The 12,394-nt window shown below is 38.3% G+C and overlaps 1 pseudogene; it reads right to left on the reverse strand.

The window, feature by feature from the left end:
* Nucleotides 1-1,945: 1,945 nt before the first annotated feature.
* Nucleotides 1,946-12,168, reverse strand: LOC135320780 (guanylate-binding protein 6-like; annotated as a pseudogene).
* Between the last annotated feature and the right edge of the window lie 226 nt (nt 12,169-12,394).

Genomic DNA, 12,394 nt, shown 5'->3' on the forward strand with positions numbered 1-12,394 from the left:
CCTAGCTTGGATCCTGATTCTGAGAGTCCTTGAAGTGTTTGGGCATTCTCATTTCCCAGCATATGGATCCAAGTACATTTCCAGAGGTCCCCTAGGAGAGGCACTGTGAAAATCATTATCATTTATCCTCATCCCAGAGTTGCAAGGTCCTCTCTCCTGGGGTCCTGCCCTCCCCTCCAGGTGATAGTTCCATCATCTGAAATTGGTTTAGACCAAGGTTAGGGATTATAACCTTTTATCAATGTTACCTCTCAGCTTCCTATAAATATCCTTGATTCCAATTGTTTCCTCCCCATTCTTTTTTCTCTAAAGACACCTTGTTTTATTTGCAATCTTCAGAATTTTCTCTGGTCAGGTCTGCTGGCTGCCACTCCAACCAAATTATAGACTGAATGTTTGAATGTGTTCTCCAAAATCCATTTGAGGAAACCCCAACTACCAATGTCCCAATGTGCTTGGAAATGGGGTTTGGGAGGGATTAGATAATGAGTGTGGGGCCTTCATGAATCTAATTAGTGCCTGTATAACAAAGAATCATGAGATTCATTCTCTCTGTCTCTCTCTCTCTGTCTCTCTCTCTTCACCATGCTAGGACACAGTCAGAACCTTGTCATCTGTAAAGCTGTAAGAGGACCCTTACCAAGAAAATAACAGTGCTGGCACAGTGCTTTTGGACTTACAGCCTCCAGAACTGGGAGAAATAAATGTTTGTTTTGTATGCCACACAGTCTATGGTAATTTGTTATAGCAGCCTGAGCTAAGACAAACCACGATGCTCATTACTCTCATTGTATGTACTTGAATTCTGATGTTTAAATGCCAACACCTGGCCTCTGTGTGTCTGGGTTTTCATTCCCCATTACTATCAAGGCATCCATTTCTGCAGTGGTGCATCACCCCTTCTGTACTTGCCTACAGCAGAGACGCCACCACTGAACTTAAGGTTGATGGGAATTCCTCTCACCAGTGAATATTCTTAGTGTTTAGTAATTTGTTTCTAAACACTGTAAAAGTGTAATTGAAACCTATGAAGTAAAGGTTACTGTTGCTGAGATTTCAAGGGGTAACAGGAAAGTTCATACCTTATTTTTGAAGCAAATATAAGGGATTAAAAAACAAGGCCAAAGCAAAAACAAGATTAGGATGCAAACGTTATTTTCTAGTATTCTGATCTTAGTCTTAGACCCCTTATTGAGCAGGCTAATGTCATTTCTGGAAGCAATGAGCAATTCCATTTATTCACATTCCGTTTACTATTTTATTATTAGTATTGTAGTTTGTTTTCTTTGTTATTCAACAAATAACACAAGCTATCTTTGCAAAATTGAAAAGATAGGGTATATAATGAAAAGCATGTGTCCTTTCCATCCCTGATACCAAGCTGTCCTCTCCAATGATACCAATTTCTAATGAATATTCCAGAAATGTACTATACATACATGTGTATGAGTGCCCAAAATAATTGCCTTTTTTTTTTATGGTGAACACATTATACAAACTCTTTTGTGCCTCATTTTTTCACTCTACATTCTATCTTCCAGATTGTTCTATATTTATACAAATAGAGCTCCCCTATCTATTTACTAGCAACCTAGTATTCTAGTATAAATGCATGCAAAATATATATTACCAAATTACATAAATGAGCATTAAGTGCTTTCCAATCTTTTGCCATTAGAAGTGAAGCCTCAGTGAAACTCTTGTATATATGTACATACACATATATATGATTTTGCACACATATATATTTCCTAAAACTGAACACACTATATCAAAGTGTCCATGCATTTATTCTATCTAATGTGGGCCAAGCATCAGTATTCTCTTGAAATCACTTTTTATATTTAAAGCATTGCTGGATGAAAGTGAAATAATGCACATCAGAAATAGGCCAGAGAACATACATGTATATTGTATTATATATCTGATTTCTTTACAAGGAGAGCTACTTCTTTTTAAATAATGAGCTCACTACTTTCATAACATTACCAAGAATGTTAGCTGGGGCAGGCAATAACGAAGTGATTCTTTTGCCAATGTTGTCCAAGGCTTGTGCAAGCAAGGAACTATCATCATTTTTAGTATCAACAATCCTGTCTCCAAAATGATTTATCTCTGTACTCATCTCCTCACATTTATTTCTAAATCCTTCAGTACACAGGTATTCTTGGACCTAAAAAAAATAAAAATGAGGAAGGAAGTAAAACTTTTTAAATCCCCCATTTTTTCAAGGATTACATTTTGTCAAACTTTAAAACATTGTCAGACTATCTTTGTATCATTCCTAAAATTATTCTCTCTTAATCATGAAAGGAGACTCTTGTAACAAGGAATATTTCCTAGTTTGGACCTAAATATTAAGAGGAAGTGTAATTTACAGCCTTAATAATATTCATATACCTTAGGGTTTTCCAGGTGGCTAAGCCTGGCATGAGGACAAATGTAATATTTTCCAGTCAAAAAATGCAAATGAGAGGTAGCCTTGGTCTGTCTGCACTAATTCTCAGTCCCACTCAGGATGGCACTGTCACCCATATTGTAGAAATCTGTTATAAACACATGGCCCCTAAATTATAGAAATCTCTTATAAATCATGTTCAGATGAACAATGAGAGAAATCCCCCCAAGCCACATGATAGCTTGGGGATCTGTCCACACCTGGAGGCAATGCAGCAAGTGTAAAATCTATCATTTCCTTGTGTTTTTAAGTCTGGACATTTCTGGTAGTTTTATGTCAGCACAGATCTACCTCAGGGCCTTGGGCTGAGCAGGTCTCCTGGTAAAAGGTAGTGATCTTGGTAGAGCATACTAGTTGTTGTTCATATTAAACACACATAGTTGGAATATCTGTTCAATCAAGCCCTGTGAGATCATTTTAAAATTCTCTAAATGGTTATTCAACCCTATTTATATTCTCTGAGGGCTTGGAGTAGGGGGGGAATACTCATCCTGAACTCTCCAAAGTCTACTTACAGAGCCGAATTTAAAGGTTTTGGAAGGATTCAAAGGCTTCAGGGTTTTAATAAATCACAGGCAGTAGATGCACTTGTGATCTCTGCATGACCATGCTGTAACCTTCACCCATCCCTTCCTGGGGTACGAGGACAAAGCTATCAAGCTCTACTACTGCCACAGCCTGATTCACCTTCAGCTGATGCTCCAATATCTTGTTTGGCTCTCTCAGCAGGTTTTCTCTTTCTCTCACCAGCTTCTCCATCATCTGGACTATGTGTTTCTGGAGACTTCTCTTCTGAGCCTCCACCTGCTGCTGCTGCTCCTGCAGTTTCTGTTTCAGCAGTTCCTGTTCCTTCTCAGCTGTCTCCTTCCTGGTCCACTCTTCTGCCCCAGGGAGGTATTAGAGAGGGAAAAAATAGGCAAGGATTGACCTCCACCCTCCTGAGCTCAGAGGCCAAACCAAATTGAAGAGAGTGGTAGGAAATCTCTTAAGTCCTCCCCCCACACCCTGAGTCCACACCATCGAGAGTACACTTCAGAATGTGAGAGAAAAGGCTCTGTCTGTCTGGCGTCCAATCACAGTTCCCTTTGCTGTTTCCAGGTGCAGCAGGGTTGTTCCACAGAAAGGAAGGAAGCTCCGGTATTGGGAAGGTTTTGCTCTCACAACTGTCAGAGGGCACTGCAAGAACATACCCATCCCACTGTGAGCCCAGCCCTACCCCGTACCTGCTATGGCCTTCTCCCAATCAGTAAGGGCTTTATCTGCCTGCAGGATTTCTCTAGTGCCACCTGGGACTTCAGAAATCTCTGGAGGAACTCATTTCCCTGAGGAACCAAGGAGGAGCACAGAAATTAGATTTCCAATAGGGAAATTAGTGCTGCAAAGACAACTAAGTCCATGTAACTTTTGCTTCATGTTTAAAGTTCCACAGTGGTTCCTTACAATGAGTCCAAGCTCCTTAGAGTGACCTGTCTCTCTCCAGTCTCTTGCCCAGTGCTACTTCCTTCTCCCCACTCTAGAATCTAGCCAGTCAGAATTATGTTCAGTTCTACAAACCCCAATTCTCTGGTGCTTTTACATATCTGCTTTCCCAGTGTGAAATAGTGCCTCTAAATTGTGCTGCTGTTCTCCTCTGCCACTAGCTGGTTATAACTTTAGACAACTTATTTTAACCTGCCTATGCTTCTCAGTTCAGATCTTTAAAATGTTGATAATGCAGATGCTTCTTAATGCTATTTGAAAGATTAAGTTAAAGAGTCTAGGGAAAGAGCTTAACATTTTGGCTATAGGAAACAACAGTTCAATATATAATAGTTGCATTATTATTGTTGTTTTTTATTGTTATTATTATATTTGTTTCTAACACCTAAGTAGCTCTTTCCTGAGTGTTATAACTTGTCTATGTAGTTGACTTCCTTTCTCACTTGTGATCATCCTTGTGTACAAAGACTGAATTGTAAATTATCAGTGCTCAACACGTCAAATATGTTGTTGCTTAAAAAAAAGAATATTTTCTGTTCTGTCTCTTGTGGATTTAAGAAATCTGTACTCATGTTTGGGAGTTGACATTTGTACTCTCTTCAGGAATAAATAGCATGCAGTGAACCTTAAGAGCCAAAGCTGTTTGAATGGCCCCATACTCTCTCTTTATGCATGCATGGAGCTGCACTCTCAACTTTCAGGAGACCTCTTTGACTATTCTGTAGGTTCCCCATTTTTCCCTTATTCCTCACCTTCACTCCTTTCATGGGCACTTGGTGATATTACTTTTCAATAATTTCCTTTGCTTTCCTGTAGAGTTCATGACCTCCAGGAACAGAGAAAGTTCCTGCTGGGATACTTTTTATTAGTGTCTTTGAAAGCTGATCAAGTTTATTCTGGCAGTATTTGATTGATGTCTCTTCATTCTGCATCAAGAAATCCTCTTTCTTATTCTTTATGATTTCCTAGAGGGAAGAAAGATAGAGGGTTGTCACCAGAAGCAAGGAACAGAGGAAGTAAATTTCCAAAGGATCTGGTAGAAAAATTGGTCTAACTGTGTTCCTCATGAGAAAAGTATTCTGTTGGAGGACATGTAATAAAACAGCAGTCACAAGATTTGATTTATTCACAGCTCTGAAAACTCTGGAAGACCATGGGGAAGTTCCCTAACCTCCTTTGGGTATTTCATCTGAGCTGTTGGAATTGCATTACCTAATCTCTGTGGTTCCTTGAAGCTGCCACATTCAGTGATTCTGTCTGTCTTCAATGAAAGATACAACAAGGAGCAACCTAAGCTGAAAGTGGCCAGAGATGTGGATCTGAAAAGATAAATTTTGGTTCCCAGCCATAGGAGTGTGTTCACAGAAAAAGAAGCCAGCTAAAGAATGTCTTGGGTGTTCTGGACAGGCTTGGAATCCACAGAAGTATTTATTTCAAGAGGATATCCATACTGATTTTTCATTGAAGGTCAAAGAGAGTTCCAGATAAACTGCCTGAGTTCTAGCAGTCAAAAAAGAAGGAAATGTAGTCCTTTGAAACTCTGTCCCTCATGAGAACATGGACTACTTTATCCCTGAGTAAGAGATGAGCCGTGGGACCAGTAACAACACTTCTAGGCTTCATTCTTCAAGGGGAGGGGACATATGATAAATACAAAGAGAGATTACCACAAGGTTCTTCTGGAACTCCTGCTTGTCATCCTTGAAAGAGTGCTCCATGAAGACTGCAGGGGCTTCCCTCTCACAGGCATCATGCTCCTCCAGCAGCTCCTGCAGCATGTCTGTGGGGAAGCTCACTCGCTGGGCCATCTGCTCGCTGTAGTGGTCGTCTGCCTTCTGAATGGCAGCTGAGTTCTCCAGCTGGGCCAGAGATGTCACTGCGTTCTCCAAGTGAGGAACTGCTCCGCTATTGCTAGTATCCACGTAGGTCACAACCAGAGTCCTCAGCCCTGAAGAAGCCAGGAAATTTAGGGGCTAAATATCAAGTTATCAGTCAATGGCTCCAGGATTCTGAGACTATGCTTCTAGGGTCATATACACATGCACACACACAAACACATACACGCACCCCTACCTCCTTCTACTATTATCACCTTCATTTTCCTACTGACTCTTCATTTTTATGGTTTTCCAGGCCACAGGACTAAAAAAGTTAATATCTACTTCTATCTAACATACTAGGGGCTACCTGGAAAATACAGTTTCTCATTTTAAAAATTGAAAGCAATATAGATTACATAGATAGACAGATGAGGCAAAGTGTACCATGTTTAATTTATTCCTAATTCTGAGCCTTTGAATGGATTTTCAGTGATTTATGGGCTAATATTTATTTCTGAACCACTATAAATTCTCAAAATATCTTTTGAATTCTTCTTGTGAAGAACACTTATTGTATAGGACTTCCTTTGAAAACATGCAGTATTCTGTTTTTACACCAAAAGAGTGATTATATTCTAAGTGGAGGATGTTTTCAGATAAGTGGGAGTCACCGATATCATTGACAAAAATTGCAATTTGGAGGAGGAATTTGTAAAGCCCCCAAAGTGAGATAATTATAAAGTATACAGATTTCTTCATGGAGTATAAATGTCTGTAAAATCAGAATTCCTTATAGAATCAAACAAAAATTTTAGAAAGCACATTATATAAAATATTCAACACATAGCAGTCCCCATGGAAATGGGAAAAAGGGACTCACCTTTCCCAGTGACCATGATTCCTTCTGTGAGGTCTTGGTCCTTGCATCAGTGAAGATGTAAGAACAGAAATTTTTTGTTTGCTCCTGGAATTTAGGATCCAGTTGGTCTTCAGATACCATCCCAATATTGGCTAGAATTTTTTTTTTCCTATATTGGTCAGTCAAAGTCAAAACACTTCCATCTTGGAAATAAATGCCTGATGCAGTCTCTGGGTAGATTGCATGTTTGGGCTTTGGGATTCTTCCCTGAGGGACAGAAAAACAGGGATTAGAGTGTGTAGAGTCTTCAGGCGAGGGGATTACAGGTGTTCATGGCAGGGATTTGTGTGTCTTTGCCATTTCTACACAAAGAACTCTTTTAACATAGACATTCAATACTTCTTTGCACATCAGACTTATACCAATGATATAACTGCAGAGAAATTTAGGGAGACATCTGATCCAGTAAAGGAAACCTATGGCTGGTCTCTCCAGACATGCACATAGTAGAGTGGTTGTCTATGATGTGTTTGCTTAACTAGCAGCTAAAAGGATGAAAGGTCACATGAAACTTTCTGCTCAACTCAACCTCATGTAGGAATTGAGCTGTGGAACCAAAAACAGAGCTACAGACAAGGGATCATGGACAGTAATTGGAATATTAGGAATGACATCCTCATTATTTAAGGAAAACTGTTTTGATGCTAAAAATAATTGATGCAGGGTTATCTATTTTTTAGTAAAAACCTCTGAAGTATAAATGTACCTGAAATGTAATTTTAAGGTATCACCACTAATCTATAAACTCTTTGAGGTAAATGATTATATCTGGTCCTCTCCTGCCAGCCAATTTCTTAATAGCTGTTTTGAGAAATCATAAATAGAAACGTGAAAGTAAGAATGAATAAATTGGGATTGATATTTCTCTCAAGGTTTCAATAGACACACATCCTTGGAAATGTAACCCATGAAAATAATTTATTACCTTGTAATTAAATCATGAGTAAACATGTGGGAATTAGGAGAAAGCTATGATGTGGAAGGTAAAATGAATGTTCTAATAATTGTCAATATTATTGAAAAGGCATAGATTGTAAAGACAGTCACCTCTTCAGGTTTATTTACAACATAGAATCATTTTGTAGATGATATAATTATACAGGATTAGAAAGTTTTATATCCCTCTTTGAAAAGAATAATATGTGAAATCTACATTTTGTTCTTTAGATAAGCTTTTCACTGCAGTTTCATGTCTAACAATTAGCTGATTAGTTGTTTTCTTCAACAGAGACAAATTGAAGGAATAGGAAACACAGCGTCCAGTCTTTAGAATGTTTCAGCGCCCATTTAAATCTGGATGCTAAATTTAAAGATGTATAAAAAACAAATTGGTTTTGAGTAATTTCACTTTACACTTTACTTTTCTTGAGTAAACTTCAACTGTAGCCCCTAGATCTTTGCAACCCACTTTCCAGCCACCATTTCCACAGACTGATTTAGTCTCAAATACAAATGCAATCACAGAGATGAGGGATATTGTTTAGTAGATCCCACACTCTATTGGACCGTACACTGCCCAGGCCATACTCTGATACCTGGAATCAGCTTCAGGGCATTCTCCAAGTACTCATCTTCTGTGATAGGCTGACCACATAACTGCAACTCCAGGGTGAAATCCCATACAGTCCAGCTAAAGTCTGGAAAGAAATTCACAAATTCTGTGGAATCTTCTACTCTATCAGGTGTTTGAGAGGACTTTGTCCTCCCTGATATTTTGCAAGCTCTGTCGCATAACTAAGATTTGGTTAGGGAAAAGAAACTCACTACTAACAATTCCCACATTTCTCTAGTATAAAAATATTATAAGCACACTCTTTTGCCATGGGTCCCCTCTGCTCCACCCAAGAAAACTAAATGACAGGAAAGGAGAGACTGACTCTATCCTCATTCCCATGAATTCAGTGAAACATGGTGGTTCAGGACCTGGAAGGATACTGCAGATGCTCCAGGGCCTGGTGGTTGATGGTGCTCATGCTGTTCTAGACAAAGCTGCTGCACAGAACCACGGCCAGGGCAAAGATCCATGAATCCTTCTTAGACTCATCCTAGAAATCACATTAGAACAAGAGAGTTAGAAGTTTACCCCTACATTAGAAATTCATCTGTACACTTCTTCAATCATGGTTTCATTTATTATTTCAGCTAACATACTCACCACGCAAAGAAATTGCTTGAAGACAGATGTAAATGCAGATATCAACTTTGACAATTACAGAGACACTTCTTGTGTTTGCAAATTTTTCATATATAAAAGGATTCTAATGTTCACAGTGCTTTCTTTTTCCTCAATTGGATAAAGTAAAATAACATACACAGAAAAACTAATACAGTACCTGTTGTGTAATTAGGAATTCAGTGATGAGTGTGGGCACTTATTCATTCTGCATATATTTATTAATCAGAGTCCATGTAAAATATACCATAGTTGGCATAACTGGGTATTTAAATTATATCCAATCAATAAATACTTGCAGGAAGCTACTAAATATCCCCCACTGTTCTTAGATTTTAAAAAAGCAATGCTAAAAATGAAAATTATTTCTTTCAGCATGACTATCTCAAAGCAGTGGACAAACATCCATAACAGTATTGCAACAAAGATAGAAGTATCTGTAAAAGGCTTACTCTCAGTAATGTATATAAGCAGTGAAACCTATAGCTATAACACTAAACTAAAATTTAGAAGTCTATCAAGGAAGAACAGAGCTATGAAATTTGGAGAAAGAATATATAATCTGAAAGCTTCCTCAAAGTCTTGAGCTGAATATTAAAGAACTGGTATATGTGGAACTGAAGAAATGAAGGTGATCCCATAGACAGGAAAATCCAGAGAAACAAAATTAGAGATGGGAGAAGACAGGGGTCTTGTAGTTAGAGTCACTTGAGGGCAGAGGGCAAGTGGAGAAGTTAAGGTGAGCTTTCATGCAGCCTAATCAAGGGCCTTAAAGCCCAGGCTAATTTGTATAAATCATAGCATTGTCTAAATAATGGCATAAACTGGAAATTGTTTTTTATTATAAATGGTATGTAAAGTTGCTCCCAGTGCAAATGCAAAAACTGTGGTTTATGTTGAGAAGATTCTAAATGGGAGTTTGGGGGGGATAAGAGTTTATTCATTACTTTCTTTCCCCAAAACCCACTTTTTAAAAATAATCAATTAGGATAAGAAGCAGTAGCAGTTATGACAAACAATTATTTCAACAAGAAGATTATATCATTATTTGATATATGGCTTTAAAAATAAGCACAGACTTTCTAACTCCCGTTGAGGAAAAAGAGAGAGCTATAAAAATGTAAGTATTATTTCCAAATAAATCTCAAAAGGGGGAAAGGAGGAATAGTTCATTTCACCCATTAGCAGAAAGCTAAACCACCAAAAATCCATTTTAAAATGTTTCTTGTAGGACAAAAAATTACTTTTATAGAACTTGCACATTCAGAAGTGTCTCACAGATTTCCAGAACACTCTGTGAGTAGTTGATGAACTACATCATGGAAAATGTAAACCCGTCCCTTAAATCCAACCCTCAAATACACTCTTCACCTTGTAGCTAAGAAGGTGAATCAGAAATTTTTCCTCACTCACAGATTGATACTTCTCCTCTTTCTTAGTTATGCTTAACTGTAAGCTCTCAAAACCAGTCAGGTGCTGCCTGGATTGCCTTTCAAAACTGAAGGACTTATTCCCCTAGCTGTTGGGAGTGCTGGTGGAAGACAGTCTTCAGGTGTCAGCCCTCTTAATTAGAAAGGCTTCTGGAGAAGCTCTTCAAAAATGTATCAGCAACCCTGTCCCAAACTCAGGATAACTCAAAAAAGCCATTCCAGCCATGGAGCTCCCATGAAATTCCCAGAAATTGGGGATTGCAATGCAATGTAATTTCTTCTTCTATCCAGCCTGCTTCTTTCGCAATTACATGGTACTAAATCTGACTGCAGATAATGTCTTGTCAATTGAACTAAAGACTCTTTTAGGGCAGGACCTTTACTTTGGTCACTGATATCTACAATGCTAAGTCCAAAGGCCTGGATCTCAGCTGTTCAATAATGACTTACTAAATGTAATCAAGTCATCCACACAGTGCCAAGAAATAAAAGAATTTATCTAAGACACCATGATATCTTACCTAGAAGTGAGATTCAAACAAATCATAGTTTGCCTTATTTACTATAATTGATTTCTAGATTTTACAGATTAAAGCAGTAAAATTTCTAGGACCATGGAGAGATAAGGGGAAAATCCAGAATAAAAAGTATTTAACTGTGATTTTCTGCTTTACCATTCACACATCCCCCAGGCTCTAAGTGTCCAGAAGGACCACCAGAGTATGATTGGGCTTGCGTGGGTGAGGCACACACCGCATCCAGATGCCATTGGTTTCAGATTGCATTGTAGAGCCTAGAGGAAAGCCTGTGAGGAGAGGGGAGAAAGCAGCATTCAGTTAGAGCAGATAATCTAAACCACCAAGGGGCTACAGAGACAGATCTATTGAAATGTCAGTATCCCAGCATACGATTTGGTGCTTTCTCCATTTCCTCAGGAATGTCCTACTTTGTGTGTCATCTGTTTCAAGGAGGAAGGAATATTAATTGTGATAAAGATACCAAGCAAGGGCTCAACATAGAGGCAAAGGGGAATCCATGAATCAGACAAAATGGAAGTCACTGATAACCATAAGAAGAGTATCTTGAAAGAATGGTGAGGTTCAAAGCCAGAGAGAAATGGACTGAAGACAGACATGGGAAGAGAAAAAAGTGTAAAAAAGAAAATCAAGATTATATTGTTTGTCAGACAAATTTTTCAAAAGGTGGGAGAGGTGTTAGCCACAGTAGTATATGACATACAGGAGATATTTTTAAGATTATAGACATTTGAACACATTTATATGTTGATGAGAATAGTCCATAAAAAAGCAAAATGTGTTTCAAGAGCGAGTAGACACAATTGCAAGAGTCCAGTGCTTAAGCATGTAAAATAAGGTAGGATTGTGAGAATTGGTAGGAGAAATTTTGCTTTACAGGAATAAAACATACAATATGATAATGAATTACAGTAAGACAGTGATTTAGCAGTGAGAATTAAGAGTGGAAAGTTGACTTGTTAAGAGAAATTTGGTTCTCCCTACACATGATCAGGACAAAACTTAAGAAGCTGAGGTATTAGCTAGAATCAAGCAATTGGTCCTTGACCCAGTACAACACTCACCATGATTCTGACCTGCAAGATGGTTCATCAAGTAGGATTTGCCTGTATGATACGGTCATACAATGGCCACCACCAGCTCTGGCAAAGAAATCTCACCAAGAATCTGCAGAGATTTTTGGTTCACTGACAGCACCTTGACACTTTCCAGCAGACAAATTGGGTCCATCATTTTGGGTCTGGATGCCATGGCAACCTGCCAACCTAGAAGAGCTTCTTAGTGGAAATCAGATTATAAAGCCATTCTCTAACTCAGACTTATACAAAGCATCTATCAACTTAGGATAAGGTAAGTAAGAGTTCTGTGCTTTCCATTAGACAAAATGTAACCTAGAATTAGCATACTGCAGAGGTTTTCCCCCATCATTCCCTCAAGTCTCTCATGATATTGGTAGTGAAATAATATAATATCACTCTCCAAACTGTTATTTCAAAATAATAATATAATTAAAGTTATTGTTATGATGCACTGAATGCCTACAATATACCAAGCCCTTTGATAATAACTTACATATCCA

The sequence above is a fragment of the Camelus dromedarius genome, unplaced genomic scaffold (assembly GCF_036321535.1).
Source record: "Camelus dromedarius isolate mCamDro1 unplaced genomic scaffold, mCamDro1.pat HAP1_SCAFFOLD_121, whole genome shotgun sequence".
Classification (NCBI taxonomy): Eukaryota; Metazoa; Chordata; class Mammalia; order Artiodactyla; family Camelidae; genus Camelus; species Camelus dromedarius.